General features: G+C 42.6%; 1 long non-coding RNA gene across 2 annotated transcripts in view; it reads left to right on the forward strand.

The window, feature by feature from the left end:
- The first annotated feature begins 10,571 nt into the window (after positions 1-10,571).
- Positions 10,572-15,967, forward strand: part of LOC139179077 (uncharacterized) — a 32,049-nt gene continuing 26,653 nt past the window's right edge. For both annotated transcript variants that reach the window (XR_011563477.1, XR_011563479.1), the window contains exons 1-2: positions 10,572-10,863; positions 15,516-15,666. This is a non-coding gene — a long non-coding RNA (uncharacterized lncRNA). The remainder of the gene's footprint in view (positions 10,864-15,515; positions 15,667-15,967) is intronic.

Here is a 15,967-nt window from a genome sequence, read left to right on the forward strand (position 1 = left end):
CAATGTATATCTGATCTCATTCTGTTCTTTATCTTATTAATCTTTCATATGTTCCCTCTTTTTGTGCTGCATTTTGAGCAATTTCTTCAAATCCATTTTCTTCTTCACTTTTTCTTGAATTGGGCCTCTTTTGCCATCAGTAAGTCCTTTAAACTTTCCTTTTTAACTGTTATATTTTTACTAATAAAATGAATAGTTTTTCTTTCCCTACCTCTATAATTTTTATCATCTCTTAGTTATACTTTTACTCTCTCTTTTATAGTTTCAAACAATTAAATCATACTTAATTTTTACCCTCTGTCCAATACCTAAAATTTTTGCAGCTTTAATTTTGCTATGTGTTATTTCTGCTGACTCTTGCATGCGGTGACTTATAATTTGCATGTGTGTGTGTGTATGTGTGTGTGTGTATTTGTGCACATGTATTGACTCACCATCATCTCATACTTCATTTGTATAAATTCTTTGAGGATTGATATATAATTCCTTTTGGCTTATCCAACAAGGATTTGTGTTGGCTTTATCTAGGCTACTGCAGGCATTACTGACCCATGACACTTGAACTTACTTCATCGAGGTTTGTAGGACAAAGTGTGTGTGCTGAGTTGCTTCAGTTATGTCCAACTCTTTGCGACCCTATGAACTGTAGCCCACCAGCCTCTTCAGTCCATGGGATTCTCCAGGCAAGAATACTAGAGTGGGTTACCATGCCCTCCTCCAGGGGATCTTCCCGACCCAGGGACTGAACCCATGTCTCCTGCATCTCCTGCATTGCAGGCAGATTCTTCACCATTGAGCTACCGGGGAAGCCCACAGGACAACATAAGTAGGGTGAATTTGGACAGGAGACCTTCAGAAGAGACAGCTGTTGGCTGTGAATGTTTGGAATTGAATTGTTCTCCTTTCTACCTAGAGTCATGCTGGAAGCTGCCTTTTTCCTTGCTGTCTCCATCTGTGAGGCCGGTGTATTTCTGGTAGACCTTCACAGTGAGCATCATCCTTTGGTGTCCCGGCTTTCTGCAGGGTCTCTTAGTAGATGTCCACCTTGCATGGGCTCTTGTCTTTGTCTCTCTGTCCCAGCACCCCCCACAGCTGTCAAAGCAGAAATTTCAAGGGGCCAGAGACAACCCCTGCCCCCAGGGTGAAAGCCAGTTTCCGAGCCTCCATCCATCTCCACGTTCCTGCTCTCACCGGATGTCTGCTCTCTATGGATGCCTTTCTTTATCACTGGTTCAGTGATGCATCGTCAATGACTTTTAAAAACCTTATCCAGCATGTTCAGTCATTTCAGAGGGAAGGTTGCCTGGAGTAACTTAGCTTCAATAATGCCGGAAACAGAAGAAACTCTTAGTAATTTCTATCCCCGCAGATTTTCTGCAGGTTTTCAAGGCTCAAGAAGGGAAGCTGCAAAATGAAGGCATCTTTCAGAACAGGGAACTCTGTTCAGAGAACTGACATTTAAACTTACATTCCCTGTCACCATTATTGGAAGTGTTAGCGAGACTGAAATAGACAACATTTTGTGACGTTCTTGGCTTTTCGAGGAGTGTGGGTCATTTAAATTTCTACAAAACTGCAAATATCTCCTTGAGCCAGAGGGCCAGATGAAAGTAGAAGCAGTTATCCTATCTCAATGTTGATTTAGATGTTGACAGAAAGCTGAGTGCATATCACAGGGATGAGAAATCACTTAACTTTGCTGAGGCCTATAATGAAAATTTGAAAAGCCGCCTAATAGAAGACAGTCATATCACTCACCCAAAATAATTGCTTCGGTAGGGATGATCTCATGAGACTGCTGTCAAGCAAATGTGTTTCTTTTTCTTTTGGCTGTGCTTCACGGAATGTTGGACCTGGGCTCCTCGACCAGGAACCGAACCTGCACCCCTTGCTTTGGAAGTGCAGGGTCTTAACCACTGGATGGCCAGGGAAGTCCACACAAATGTATTCTTTCAGTCTCTTCATTTCTTGGCCCCAAAGATGACAGGTTATAGACTTCCCAGCTCAGTTACGCAAATAGCCACAGGGAGGTCTGTGGCCGTGTGTGAAACAGTCGTGTAGCTGGATCAAGAGATGATAACGATAGGTCCCTCAAACAAGGTAAAACGCACTCTAGACCTGCGTTAGGTAAGAAGCTACAGGTGTCTGCGTGAAATAAATGAGTCATCCTGCTTGAAAGCATTCACTTTTTGACTCACACAACTGTGGAGATTTTCAGGGACTGGAGTTTTTGACAAGAGTTGTTACCCAGGTTTAACATTTTTCCCCCAGTTTTAAAAAGTATTCGTTATATTTAGGAAATAAGGGTAAGGGATACATATGCTTTCAACCTGATTTGACAAACACCACCTGGACTGGCCTCTTCAAAGCAAGCAGAAGGCAAAGAAGCAGGAAGCAACTGGTTAGAAATAACAGACCCATTCCCGGGGTGTCGGCCTGATGAGTCTGGACCATGGCCCAGGTACACACTAACCCTGCCCTGGCTCTCTTCCACTCACCTGCTCTTGGCATCCTTGATGATGTGTTCGATGCTGGCCCATCCTCTGTGTGGTGCCTCTAGAGGTGGCTCTACCCTACTTGGCATATGATGGGGTCCCCTTCCCAAGCGTTCCATTACTGCACTGTCCTCAGGGGAGACAGTTGCTGTGGGCTCGGCCAATAAAACAAGCAAAAAAATTTATCTAGGTTAGCCATGAAATTATATCATTTCCTTTGATGTTCTGAATTCCTGAACATTCTTATCTGATTTTATGATAAGATTTGATACCACAAATACTTTCTCTGAAGACTTTTCAGCCAGTAGAAACAAAGGACAAGCTAAGTTTTGACTTAAGGAACAAACAAAACAATTTTCAGTGTAGTTTTCCTCTTTGCAAAAGGAATGAATCCTACTGAAGCCCACTCTGCCTCTTGGGTCACATTTGCTCTTTTTAAAAAATTGCAGTAAAATATGCACAACTCACATGTCTGATTTTAACCATTTTTAACAGGACAATTCACTGCAAGAAGTACGTTATCATGGTTGAGCAATCATCGTATCTACGCAGCTCCAGAGCCCTTCCATCCTCCCAAACTGAAGCTCTGTTCCCATTAAACCATAGCCTCCCATTACTGCTTCCCAGCCCCTGGTAACCATCACTGTGCTTTCTGTCTCTGTGAGTTTGACTATTCCAGGTACCTCATGTAAATGGAATCATATAATGTTTGTCATTTACTACTTGGCTTCTTTCCCTGAAGCATGTCTTCAGTGTTCATCCATATTGCAGCATGTGTCTGAATTTTACTTCTTTTTAAGACTGAATAATATTCCATTGTATATATGTACCACATTTGTTTATCCATTCATCTGTTGATGCATGTTGGGTTGTTTCTACATCTGGGGCTAATGAGAATAACACTGTTAAAAACACTGATCCAAATATCTTAGTCCCTCCTTTCGGTTCTTTTGGGTAAATGCTCAAAGGTGGCATTGGGTCATAAAGTAGTTTCATTTTCTGAGAAAACTCCATATGATTTTGCACAACACCTGCACCATTTTATATTCCCACCAGCAATGCATAAGGGTTCCAGTTTCTCCACATCCTCACCATACTTACGATTCTCTCTTTTTTATTCAATCGTCACTGTAATGAGTGTAAAATGATACTTCATTATGGCTTAGATTTGCATTTTCCTGATGATTAGTGATGCGTGGGCCCTGTATGTTTTTGTTTATGATGTGTCTCTCTGTATCAGTGTCTTTTTTTTTTTTTAGAGCTCCTTCTACAATGATTTTGTTATAAATATGTTCTTTTGGAATAAACAAATATCGTGTTCAAGACTATCAGCAAACTTGTTCTAAAGTATCAAAAGAGTATAAAATAGATAACTAAGGAGAACCTACTGTTTGGCACAGGGAACTCTACTCAATGCTCTGTGATGACCTAAACGGGAGGGAAATCCCAAAAAGAGGGGCTATAGGTATATGTGCAGCTGATCCACTTTGTTGTACAGTAGACACTAACCTTGTAAAGCAATTATATTCCAATAAAATTAATTAAAAAAAATAAAGTATCAACAGAGGAAAAGATAGAACCGAGAACCACTCAGAGGTAGAGATAAATAGCAAAGACACCTGCATGGCATACTGAGTGCCTTTCCCTAAAAAAGAGGAAGAGTTAACAGGAGGTTAACAGTGGATATGATATTTCTCATTAGCCTATTAATTACAATAAGTTTTGATTTTTGCTCATTTGCACTTGTTCTGTAAACTGAACTGCTCCTGTCCTCAGTACTAAGGAGTAGAAGACGCTCAGTCTCAGCATGGTCCCAGCACAAACAAGAAAGATCTTGACTCTTAACTCTCTGTTCTAGGACAAAACCGTTCACCACTCTTAGTGTAGTCCACTCACCAGGGGGTGCTTTTGACTTGGTGGGCAGGTATAGCTCCCCTGTTTCTTTCCAGGAGGATTTCATGCACCTCAGTTATTTTTTGACAGTTTTGAGGAGGCAATTCAGCTATAGGCACATCATTCCATCCCTTTATTTATTTATTTAAATTTAATTTTCATTTTATATTGGGGTATAGTTGGTTTACAGGGGCTTACCAGGTGGCTCAGTGGTAAAGAATCTGCCTGCCAAGCAGGAGATGCAGATTCAATTCCTGGGTTGGGAAGATCCCCTGGAAGAGGGCATAGCAACCCTCTTCAGGATTCTTGCCTGGAGAATCCCATGGACAGAGGAGCCTGGCAGTTTATAGTTCATGGGGTCTCAAGGAGTCGGACATAACTTAGTGACGAAGGGACGACGATGAGTTGGCTTACGACGTGTTAGTTTCAGGCTACAGCAAAGTGATTCAGTTATAAATAAACATATATCCACTCTTTTTCAGATTCTTCTCCTATGTGGTTACAACAGAATATTGAGTAGAGTTCCCTATGCTATATGGTAATTCCCAAAGAAAACATATACCACCCATTTCCTGCCCTTTGCTCTTTCTCTTTAAGTACGATCATTAGGGTAGGCCTCTACCTGGTTCGGCAGCAGCAGCCACCTGCTTCAGCCAGCAGGAAAGACGATGAGATGGGCTGACCAGCTTCTGACAGGTAGACAATTAACCCCCAAGCTCAGTTCCGAGATGCACCTGTGTATCACTGCAAAGCGAAGAAGCTCAAATGTGTGTCTGGGCAACATTGCACAGAGGAGACCGAACCACACAGCAAATTTATGACAAGGACAAATGCCTGCATTTAGGCCGTGCTCGGGAAAACTGAGGAGTTGCAGTACGATGGTGGAGCTGCAGAAATCACGTATTAGTGGAAGAGGGCAGAGTTGGTTAAAAATAGTTTTAGATGTCCAGGGAGCCAGAATTCGGGTGGGAGCTTGACAGTTGCCACATGTCAGCTCTTTAGAAGCTGCTTTCAAAGATGTGTTGCAGAACAGAGATTTCTTTCCTATGGCAAGTTAGCTCGAGGAGAAATTTCTGGACAGAACTGTGATTTGTATTAACCTGAAGACAACCCTTACTAACAATAAGATTCTGTTTTGTGGGAGCCTCAGCCAGAACTAGAATCTGCCTGACACAATATACAGTTCATTATTTTAAAATAAAATATGATCTGAATTACTCAACACTGTGTTTTGAAATAAGTGACGTTTCTAAATGGATTAAAAACCTAAATGTAAGTCCGGATACTACAAAACTCTTAAAGGAAAACATAGGCAGAACACTCTTTGACATAAACTGCAGTAATATCTTTTTGGATCCACCTCCTAAAGTAATGAAAATAAAAATAAACAAATGGGGCCTAATTAAACTTAGAGCTTTTGCACAAAAAAGGAAGCCATAAACAAAATGAAAAGAACTCACAGAATGGGAGAAAATATTCACAAACGATACAACTAACAAGGGATTAATCTTCAAATTATACAAACAACTCATGCAGTTCAATATCAAAGAAAACAAACAACCCAATCAAAAAAATGGGCAGATGATCTAAACAGATGTTTCTCCAAAGAAGGCAAACAGATAACCAAAAAGTTCATGGAGAATGCTCAACACTGTTAACTGTTATAGAACTGCAAATCAAAACTACAACGAGGTATCACCTCACACCGGTAAGAATGATTATCATCAAAAAGTCTATAAATAGTAAATACTGGAGAGGGTGTGGAGAAAAGGGAAGCTTCCCACGCTGTTGGTGGGAATGTAAACCCGTGCAGCTACTATGGAGCACAGTATGGAGGTTTCCTTAAAATCTAAAAATAGAGCTATCATGTGAACCAGCAATCCCACTCCTGGGTATATATCTGGAAAAAAACATAGTTCAAAAAGATACATGCACCCCAGTGTTCATTGTAGCACTATTTACAAGACATGAAAGCAACCTGAATGTCCACTAACAAAGGGATGGCACACACATACAAAGGTACGTACAGGATGTGGTACATACACACAATGGAATATTACTCAGCCATAAAAAACCAAAATAGTGTTGTTTGCAACAACATGTGTGGACCTGCAGATTATCATCCTACGTGAAGTCAGAGAAAAACAAATATCATATGCTATCACTTATATGCGGAGTCGAAAAAATGACACAAATGAAGTTATTTACAAAACAGAAATAGACTCACAGACTTAGAAAACACATTTAAGGTTGCCAAAGGGGAAAGGTTAGGGGGAGGGGTAAATTAGGAGGTTGGGATTAACATACACACCACCATAAATAAAACAGATAATTAACAAGGACTTGCTATACAGCACAGGGAACTCTACTCAATAGTCTGTAATAATCCGTATGGGAAAAGGATACATGTAAATGTACATCTGAAACTAACACAACATTGTGAATCAACTATGAACCTTTGTGTTAGTTGCTCAGTCATGTCGGACTCTTTGAGATTCCACAGACTACAGCCCACCAGGCTCCTCTGTCCATGGAATTCTCCAGGCAAGAATACTGGAGTGGGTTGCCATTGCCTTTTCCAGGAGACCTTCCCATCCCAAGGATTGAACCTGGGTCTCCTGCATTGCAGGCAGATTCTTTACCCTCTGAACCACCAGGGAAGACCTATACTCTAATATAAAATAAAAATTAAAAAAAAAAATAGGTGAAGTTTAAGCCAGTAATATACACTAACACCATTTTCAATTTTTACTGTAATTAGTACATTGAAGGCAAATAGTGCTGCTAAGGAGTGTTTTGCTGTCTTGATAAATTAAGTAGCCCATCTAAATCCTTATTCATATTTAATTTGGCTAAGCAATCTGTTTCCTCATAGACGGTACCAAGGTAAAGTTCAGTTCAGTTCTTGTGTGTCTTAGCAGGATTTAAATTACTGAGATTTTACTGTGGAGACTGAATCAGCATGCTGGGTTGAAATTTCTGTTGTGAACATCTAATTATCCCAGTTACAAGGATATTGCCTTTAGAATGTTAAATAACATTCACTTCATGGTTTCTTTTACTTTTGTTCAGCAAAAGATTCAAAATCGACTTCATTATATTGGGGATTTGAAGTTATATTTTAAACAATTCATGATTGACAATTTGCCCACGGGCATCTCTTTTATCTTAAAGTTAGACGTTTCCCTGAGGCCACACAAAAGTGTCAAGTGGTGTAAATAGTATTTCATCACTGTATGTGTCTCTTTTCTTTCTTTTTTTCTCTCCCCTTCCTTTCCCCCTCCCTCCTCCCCTCTTCTCTTTCTTGCCACTTGGCCTTCTGGAATAGGAATTGTAGCTTGTTTTGGATACATTCTATAAATGCTGCTTTATAGAACATCCAGCCTAGATACCAGAATTGGGGTGGTAATTGCCAGTTTGGGTCATTTGGTTCAGATTTTAACTATACCTTGATCGGAGCAGATTCCCAAAATAATGTCACAGAAATTCCTGAATTGTTTACAATGCAAAACCCACCATATCCACATAGGATAGACACAGAGCGGCCCTGATCATTATAAACCACCCTCCACCATCAACAAGGTGAAAGCCTTTCCCAGGTGTGGCTGAGAAGAACACCTCAGTCCAGGTTCTTATCTTGGTCCTCTCTCCTTGGCTGCTCTTCTACAATCCATCCTGGCTCAATTAATTGGACTGTTTGATTCACAAGAAACTGTTCTCTTGGTTATCTGAATAATATCTGTAAGAATTTTTCTGTCTCTGTCTTTACGCCTCAAAGTGAAACTTTAAGAAAATGAGAGATTTCACTAACTGGGTGCTATCAGATAAATTCATGCAAATACTTGGGAGTTGCAACCCCCAACCATGTAAAAACGTTTTAGCAATTACAGATTATACAGTATTTCCTCACTGCTGTGGAGGAGTACTGCTGGTAGATAGTTCTAGACTTCTCTTGTCTTTTGCTGGGATGGACCTAACTTTAGCACAGGCTCTGCCTTTAAGGCTAATACTTTGGCCACCTGGCGGGAAGAGCCAATTCATTGGAAAAGACCTTGATGAAAGATTGAAGGCAGGAGGAGAAGGGGATGACAGAGGATGAGATGGTTGGATGGCATCACTGACTTGATGGACATGAGTTTGAGCAAGCTTCAGGACATGGTGAAGGACAGGGAAGCCTGGCGGGCTACAGTCCATGGGGTCAGAACGAGCTGGACACGACTGAGCAACTGAACAACTGCCTTTAAGCATGCTCCTTCCCCTCATTAATTGGGAAACACCACCTAGAATATTTTCCCCTAGATATCCACTTAGTGCACTCTTTTAGCTCCTTCAAGTCTGTTCAAATCTTGTCTTTTCACTGGAACTTCCCACTTAATGCTACAACCCTCCCTATCTTCCCTGGCCTGTTTATCTTGCTGTGTTTTTTCTTATATCCATAGCTCTTCCCTCCTTCTGACCTACTATGTGTACACATGGGCTCACTCAGTTATGTCCAACTCTTTGAGACCCCATGGACTGTAGCCCTCTAGATGCCTCTGTCCATGGGATTTTTCCTAGCAAAATACTGAAGTTGGTGAAGTGAAGTGAAGTCGCTCAGTCATGTCTGACTCTTTGCGACCCCATGGACTGTAGCCTACCAGGGTCCTCCGTTCATGGAATTTTCCAGGCAAGAGTACTGGAGTGGGTTGCCATTTCCTTTTCCAGGGAATCTTTCTGACCCAGGGATTGAACCCAGGTCTCCTGCATTGCAGGCAGATGCTTTACCATCTGAGCCACTAGGGAGGGAATAACTGGAGTTGGTAGCTATTCCCTTCTCCAGGGGATCTTCCCCACCCAGGGATCGAACCTATGTCTCCGGTGTCTCCTGCATTGACAGGCGGGTTCTTTACCACTGAACCACTGGAAGCCTCTAACTTACTATAGCATCGGTTATACTCATTGTGAAACTCCTCCCTTACCCTGAAAAACACAAGCTCTAGGAAGATGAGACTCTTTTTCTATTTTATTTTCAGGCATAGCTCAAGTGCCCAGGATAGTCTGGGACATAGTAGGTCCTCAATAAATATTTTGTTGAATGAATTTAACAAATGAAACATAGCAAATCACAATTGCTAATATTTGTGTGTATTTCCTGGTATTTTGAGTGTTGCACTAAGTCTTTTTTAATGCATTACCTTATTGGATTCTTCCGACTACTCTGTGATGTTGGTATCACTTTTTGCTGTTTAGTCACTCAGTCATGTCCAACTCTTTTGCAACCCCATGGACTGTGGCCTGCCAGGCTCCTCTGTCCATGGAACTTTCCAGTTAAGAATACTAGAGCAGTTTGCCATTTCCTCCTCCAGATGATCTTCCTGACAGAAGAATGGAATCTGCATCTCCTGCATTGGCAGGTGGATTTTTTTTTTTTTAACCGCTGAGTCACCTGGGAAGCCCTTGGTATCACTTTACCCGTGGTAAAACTGAAGTTTAGATATAGAATCATGTATGAAAAATTACTCAGCTAGTCAACAATAGACCAGGGATTGGGGCCAGACGTGTTTACTCTGCATCTGGGTCCTTTATCACTCTTCTATAACAACCTATAGCAGGACCAGCTGTGTAATTTGTGGGGCTCAATGCAAAAGGAAAATTCAGGGTCCTTTGTTCAAAAACTGTTAGGATTTTAAGACTGCAGCAGTGGAGCATTGAGCCAAATGTGAGGCCCGGTGTGGCTGCAGACGCTATATGCTCCTGAAGCTAGCAGGAGTCTAACAGGTGTACACACCCTAGCAGCCAAGGGGCAGGCACTGCTTTTTTAACCCCTCTGGGCCCATTTCAGGGCGGGTGACATTCATTCTGTTACTGACCCTTTCTAGTCGGGTCCCAGCTAGGGTCCTCCTGCCCAGTGTCATTTGTGCCAACAGAATGAGACCGGGTTTAGTTCAGAAGCAAAGGTCTTTGATCTTTATTCTTTCATCAAAGATCGGAGACGTGCGAGCTCAGAGCAAATGCTCTTCCCGTAGGCGGTGGGCGGGGCTGTTTTGTTGGGATCTCTTTAGTGGGGAGGGGGCTGCAGCTGTGCTGCTCCTGCCCTAGGTCCAGGTCAGGGTGCAGGGCGTCTCTGCACACGGCCCGCTGCCACCATCTTGTACTGAGGTGTGTGCAGCGTGTCTGCACACGGCCCGCTGCCGCCATCTTGAGTCCCAGTGTCGTGCGCGGCTCTTGAGGTGAGGTTTCCGTTGCTGACAGTCAGCACGAGGAATTCAGGTCCCAAGTGCCGGATGTGGGACCTCTGCCCATGGCACCCTGTGAGCCAGTGAAACTCACTAAGCACAAGGGAAATGAGAAGAAAAAAAAAAAAAAATTAGACTCTGTTACCCAGGTTCTATTTTAATTTCCTAGGAATTGTTAATGGGCTTTGCCATGACAATTCCAGTTTTAAATTTAGAACCCGCAGAACATCAGAGCTTGGTTCACTGCTATCATTTGACAGGTAAGGAAACTGAGTCTCACAGAAGTGCTGTTTATAAAGGCGAGACTTTCAAGGTAAAGCAGGTGCCGCAAGCAGCCCACGTGGTATTTAAAGAGACCAGAGCAACTGAAAGGAGGCTTTTAAAATTTTTTTACTGTAATCAACAGAGAGTCATTGGTAAGATTTCAATTACTGATATTTGTCAGTGACTTATTAAAAAAAAAAAAACTAAAGAGAATTTGACAGGGAGGCCTGGCATGCTGCGATTCATGGGGTCGCAAAGAGTCGGACACGACTGAGCGACTGAACTGAACTGAACTTATGACGATGTTGCTCTCAGTTTTCTGAAGGAAAAAAGTGGAGTGCCTCACATTTATAAATATTATTTGTCTGGTGTATTTGGTGGGACAAAAAATTGAGCATACAGATTCAGATGGTTGTCTCAGGTTGAAATATCTGCCCCTCCCCCTACTATACGCTTCCCTACGGAGTCCTTCTCAGGTTTCAGGGTCTGCTTGAAATTAGACCTCCTCTCTCAGACCTTCATTTCAACTCAATCTTCATTAAGTGGTACTTTGCCCAAGGCACAATCTACAGATGTGATGCTTAAACTTTTTGGTCTCAGGACCTTAAAAATTATAGAGGAGCCTTAAAAGCCTTCGTTGCGGCACCCAGCATCTTTTGCTGGGGCTTGCAGGATCTAGTTCCCTGACTGTTACCTAAAGGAGTGTGGGGTCTGACTGGTTTCCGCTCACAAGCCAATAAATAAGCCAGTTTTGTGGAAAGGAAAGTTTGCTTTATTTCAGAAACCCGCAACTGTTGGGGGAGGGTGCAGACATCTGTCCAAAGGCTGACTTCCCCCCACCACCACCCCGCCCCTGACAACCAGTGGGGCAAGAGTTTTTATAGACAGAAGGACAGGGCTACCTGCAGAAACAGTATAGTCAACTCTGACAGTCATCTTCAAATTGGTCAATGGTGGTTGACCAGAGTCATCTTGGTTGTTTCAGGTACAGTTAATCTTCAGTTTCAGGGTCCATTTGTCCCCAATTCTTTGAGGCCAGTTCTCAGAATTATAGCAGCTTATGTCATGGTACAGTCTGGTCATCATGTAGTTAACGACTCCCACCCGAAGAAAGTGAATGTGTTTATTAGTTGCTCAGTCATGTCTGACTCTTTGCAACCCCACGGACTGTAGCCTGCTAGGCTCCTATATCCATGGGATTCTCCAGGCAAGAATACTGGTGTGGTAGCCATTCCCTTCTCCAGGGGATTTTTCCTGATCCAGGGATTGATCCTAGGTCTCCCACATTGCAGGCAGATTCACAGATTCTTTACCGTCTGAGCCATCAGGGAATCTTTAGTATCTATAAGACCGCTCACAGTATATGCCTCAGATTATTATCTATAGTTCTTGAGATAGAACTAAAGAACTATGCTTAATGACTACATTATTATTATTTGGTCTTTGTCTGTTTTCCTTTGCTTTTGTATGTTCTCATTTCTCTGATTAAACTTTTTCTTTGACTCAAGTTTTCCACAGGCAAAGGCAGGCAGAGGACGTGTTGCTGGGGTGAGGGGTAGTGTCAAGGACTTGTTTCATGACCAAGGATCAAACCCAGCCCCCCGCCCCCATTGGAACTGCAGCCCCTGGCTCACCAGGGAAGTCCCAAACTTTTACATTTTTTCTTTTCTTTACAAAAAATTTCTTGGCTGTGCCACATGTGGGGTCTCTGACCAGGGATCAATTCCCACTGCAGTGGAAGCACAGATTTAACCACTGGCCCACCAGGGAAGTCCCTTATTGTGGTTTTGATTTGCATTTCCCTAGTGACAGTGGTGACCTGCCTCTTGAGAAATTTGTATGCAGGTCAGGAAGCAACAGTTAGAACTGGACATGGAACAACAGACTGGTTCCAAATAGGAAATGGAGTACGTCAAGGCTGTATATTGTCACCCTGCTTATTTGACTTATATGCAGAGTACATCATAAGAAATGCTGGGCTGGAAGAAGCACAAGCTGGAATCAAGATTTCCAGGAGAAATATCAATAACCTCAGATATGCAGATGACACCACCCTTATGCCTGAAACTGAAGAGGAACTAAAAAGCCTCTTGATGAAGGTGAAAGAGGAGAGTGAAAAAGTTGGCTTAAAACTCAACATTCAGAAAACGAAGATCATGGCATCTGGTCCCATCACTTCATGGGAAATGGATGGGGTAACAGTGGAAACAGTGTCAGACTTTATTTTTTTGGGCTCCAAAATCACTGCAGATGGTGACTGCAGCCATGAAATTAAAAGACGCTTAATCTTGGAAGAAAAGTTATGACCAACCTAGATAGCATATTGAAAAGCAGAGACATTACTTTGCCAACAAAGTTCCGTCTAGTCAAGGCTATGGTTTTTCCAGTGGTCATGTATGGATGTGAGAGTTGGACTGTGAAGAAGGCTGAGCGCCGAAGAATTGATGTTTTTGAACTGTGGTGTTGGAGAAGACTCTTGAGAGTCCCTTGGACTGCAAGGAGATCCAACCAGTCCATTCTGAAGGAGATCAGCCCTGGGATTTCTTTGGAAGGAATGATGCTAAAGCTGAAACTCCAGTACTTTGGCCACTTCATGTGAAGAGTTGACTCACTGGAAAAGACTCTGATGCTGAGAGGGATTGGGGGCAGGAGGAGAAGGGGATGACAGAGGATGAGATGGCTGGATGGCATCACTGACTCAATGGACGTGAGTCTGAGTGAACTCCGGGAGTTGGTGATGGACAGGGAGGCCTGGCGTGGTGCGATTCATGGGGTCACAAAGAGTCGGACACGACTGAGCGACTGAACTGAACTGAACTGAGTGACAATGGTGTCAAACATCTTTTCATGTGGAAAATAGTTTTGACCTTGCAGACTCCTACTGTAAATAGTGTCAGGTCTTAGGATATCCCTGACCTTTACCGAGCTTCCCATAGTGTTTATACAGTAAGTAATGTGATGGTCTTAACCTCTGTTTGGTGCAACACCTTGTATATTCTTGATTAATTACTTGCTTGCCCAAATTCATTCCTTCTTTTCTACAAAGAGAAATGTAAATTTATTTAGAAGGATAATGTGCCTCGTTAAAAATCGTCACCTCTTTAGGGGTCTCTTCAGCTAAGAGTGACCATGTGACCCAGGCTTGGTGGTGTAATCAAAGTCTACAGGGAAGGACCTCGAGGGAAGTTTTTGTTTAATCTGATAAGAAAGGTAGTTTCAGCTGGGCTATGCCCTTTCCCTTCTTCCCTTCCATTTTCTTCCAGCTTGGGATGTAGATACATTTCTGTATGTGGGGTATGCATCCTGCAACCCTTGGGATGAGAACCCACAGTAAGGACAGAGGAGCAAAAAACCAGGAGCCTGGGCCCTTGATGACTTTAAGTTTCTGCCCTAGTCTGCTGATACTTAGACTTTCAGTTCAGCTTATAAAGCTGATTTGGTTAAGCCAATATAGTTGGCTTTTGTTACATATGACCCAGAGGGATACTGACATGTTGTAGAAGTGTAAAAAGCCCTGACAAATGAGATTCTAGAACCAAGTCAACCTAAGGAGAGAAAAGGAGACAGAGAAGAAAAGAAGCTGGATGTGTCACAGACCCTACAGCATGGGGAAACATCTCTAGATAAACTCAGATCAGAGGCTAAGCTGCCTTTCACGTCTCATCTCATTTACTGCCTGCTCCTGATCACGCAGCCTCCGCCTGCGCCAATGGGCAGCTCTTAGGTGCCCATTAGCTATGAGGGACTTCCCTAGTTCGATTCCTGAGTTGGGAAGATCTGCTGGAGAAGGGATAGGCTACCCACTCCAGTATTCTTGGGCTTCCCTTGTGGCTCAGCTGGTAAAGAATCCGCCTGCAATGCAGGAGACCTGGGTTTAATCCCTGGGTCGGGAAGATCCCCTGGAGAAGGAAATGGCAACCCACTCCAGTACTCTTGCTTGGAAAATTCCATCAACAGAGGAGTATGGTGGGCTACAGTCTATGGGGTCGCAAAGAGCTGGATATGACTGAGTGACTTCACTTCGTTTCTTCTCTTAGAAGTTTGGGGCATGGTGCTTGGATAGTCAGGCTTCCTTGGGGAATTGTTTTAAACATGGTGAATTTGAGGCTAATTGACAAAACACAGTCCCTGAATCATTAGCCTAAGCATCTGTCCTTGCAGAATGTGGCTGCCCTAGCAGTGAGAAATGACCTTGACTGTCCTTAAAGGGTAAGAGCAGAATATTGGGAATAAAATCTTTTCGATACTGTTTTGAATGATGAGGTTCTCAAACTATCTAGCTCCTTTAAATTTCTTGATTTATTGTGTAATAAGCAAATAGGAAATAGAAGGAATTTACTTTGATGAAAACTCTAATCATATAAATCCTTAGGTCCATGTAGCAAACTTGGGCTGCTTTGTTCATTAATTCTATGCTGTGGATGAATGTTGTCATGCATTTGCTTTCTTTTCAGGTCATTTAAGCTTATTGATTCTTCCTTCTTTAGTGTAGAACTCAACTCTCTAAGGACTGGTTAGAAAAACATTTCCCACTCACACAGTGCCATTTAAAAATGATTATGCTCAGTGTCTTCAGCTTAAAGTTTCCCTTCTTGGCTTCCATATGCTAGCAGTTTGTACACCTCTCTTTTATGCTTTATTTTTTTAGGGCCCACTCCAAGATGTTCAGCCCTTTCGGTAACATTCCTTCTGCCTTCTCTTGGTGGCAAAACAGCAAGAGAGACAAGGGCTACACCAGATGAGCTGCAGAGAGGTTTTTTTTCAGCAACTGAAAGTTTCTGGGGGACATATATTCAACTGTAAGTAATCATGTGTTGTCTTTTGGCTCAAAAGTAAAATGCTAAGTTACGCATTAGTTGTTGCATAAATTTGCATATTGATCTATACAATCCTGATGACTTTAATAGCATCACAGATTAGCAGAGACAGATGCTCACACACACACACAGGCTGACATTCAGAGACTCCCACCCAGAGACAAACCAAGCTTGGGAACGAGCTGGGGATGGTTCCATGAGATCAAGGAGGATTGGGAGGGCTCTAAAGGAAAAACAGAGGGCCTGCGAGGACAGAACTTGCCCACTGGTTCTCCCTCCTTGG

Source organism: Bos indicus, chromosome 23 (assembly GCF_029378745.1).
Source record: "Bos indicus isolate NIAB-ARS_2022 breed Sahiwal x Tharparkar chromosome 23, NIAB-ARS_B.indTharparkar_mat_pri_1.0, whole genome shotgun sequence".
Taxonomy (NCBI): Eukaryota; Metazoa; Chordata; class Mammalia; order Artiodactyla; family Bovidae; genus Bos; species Bos indicus.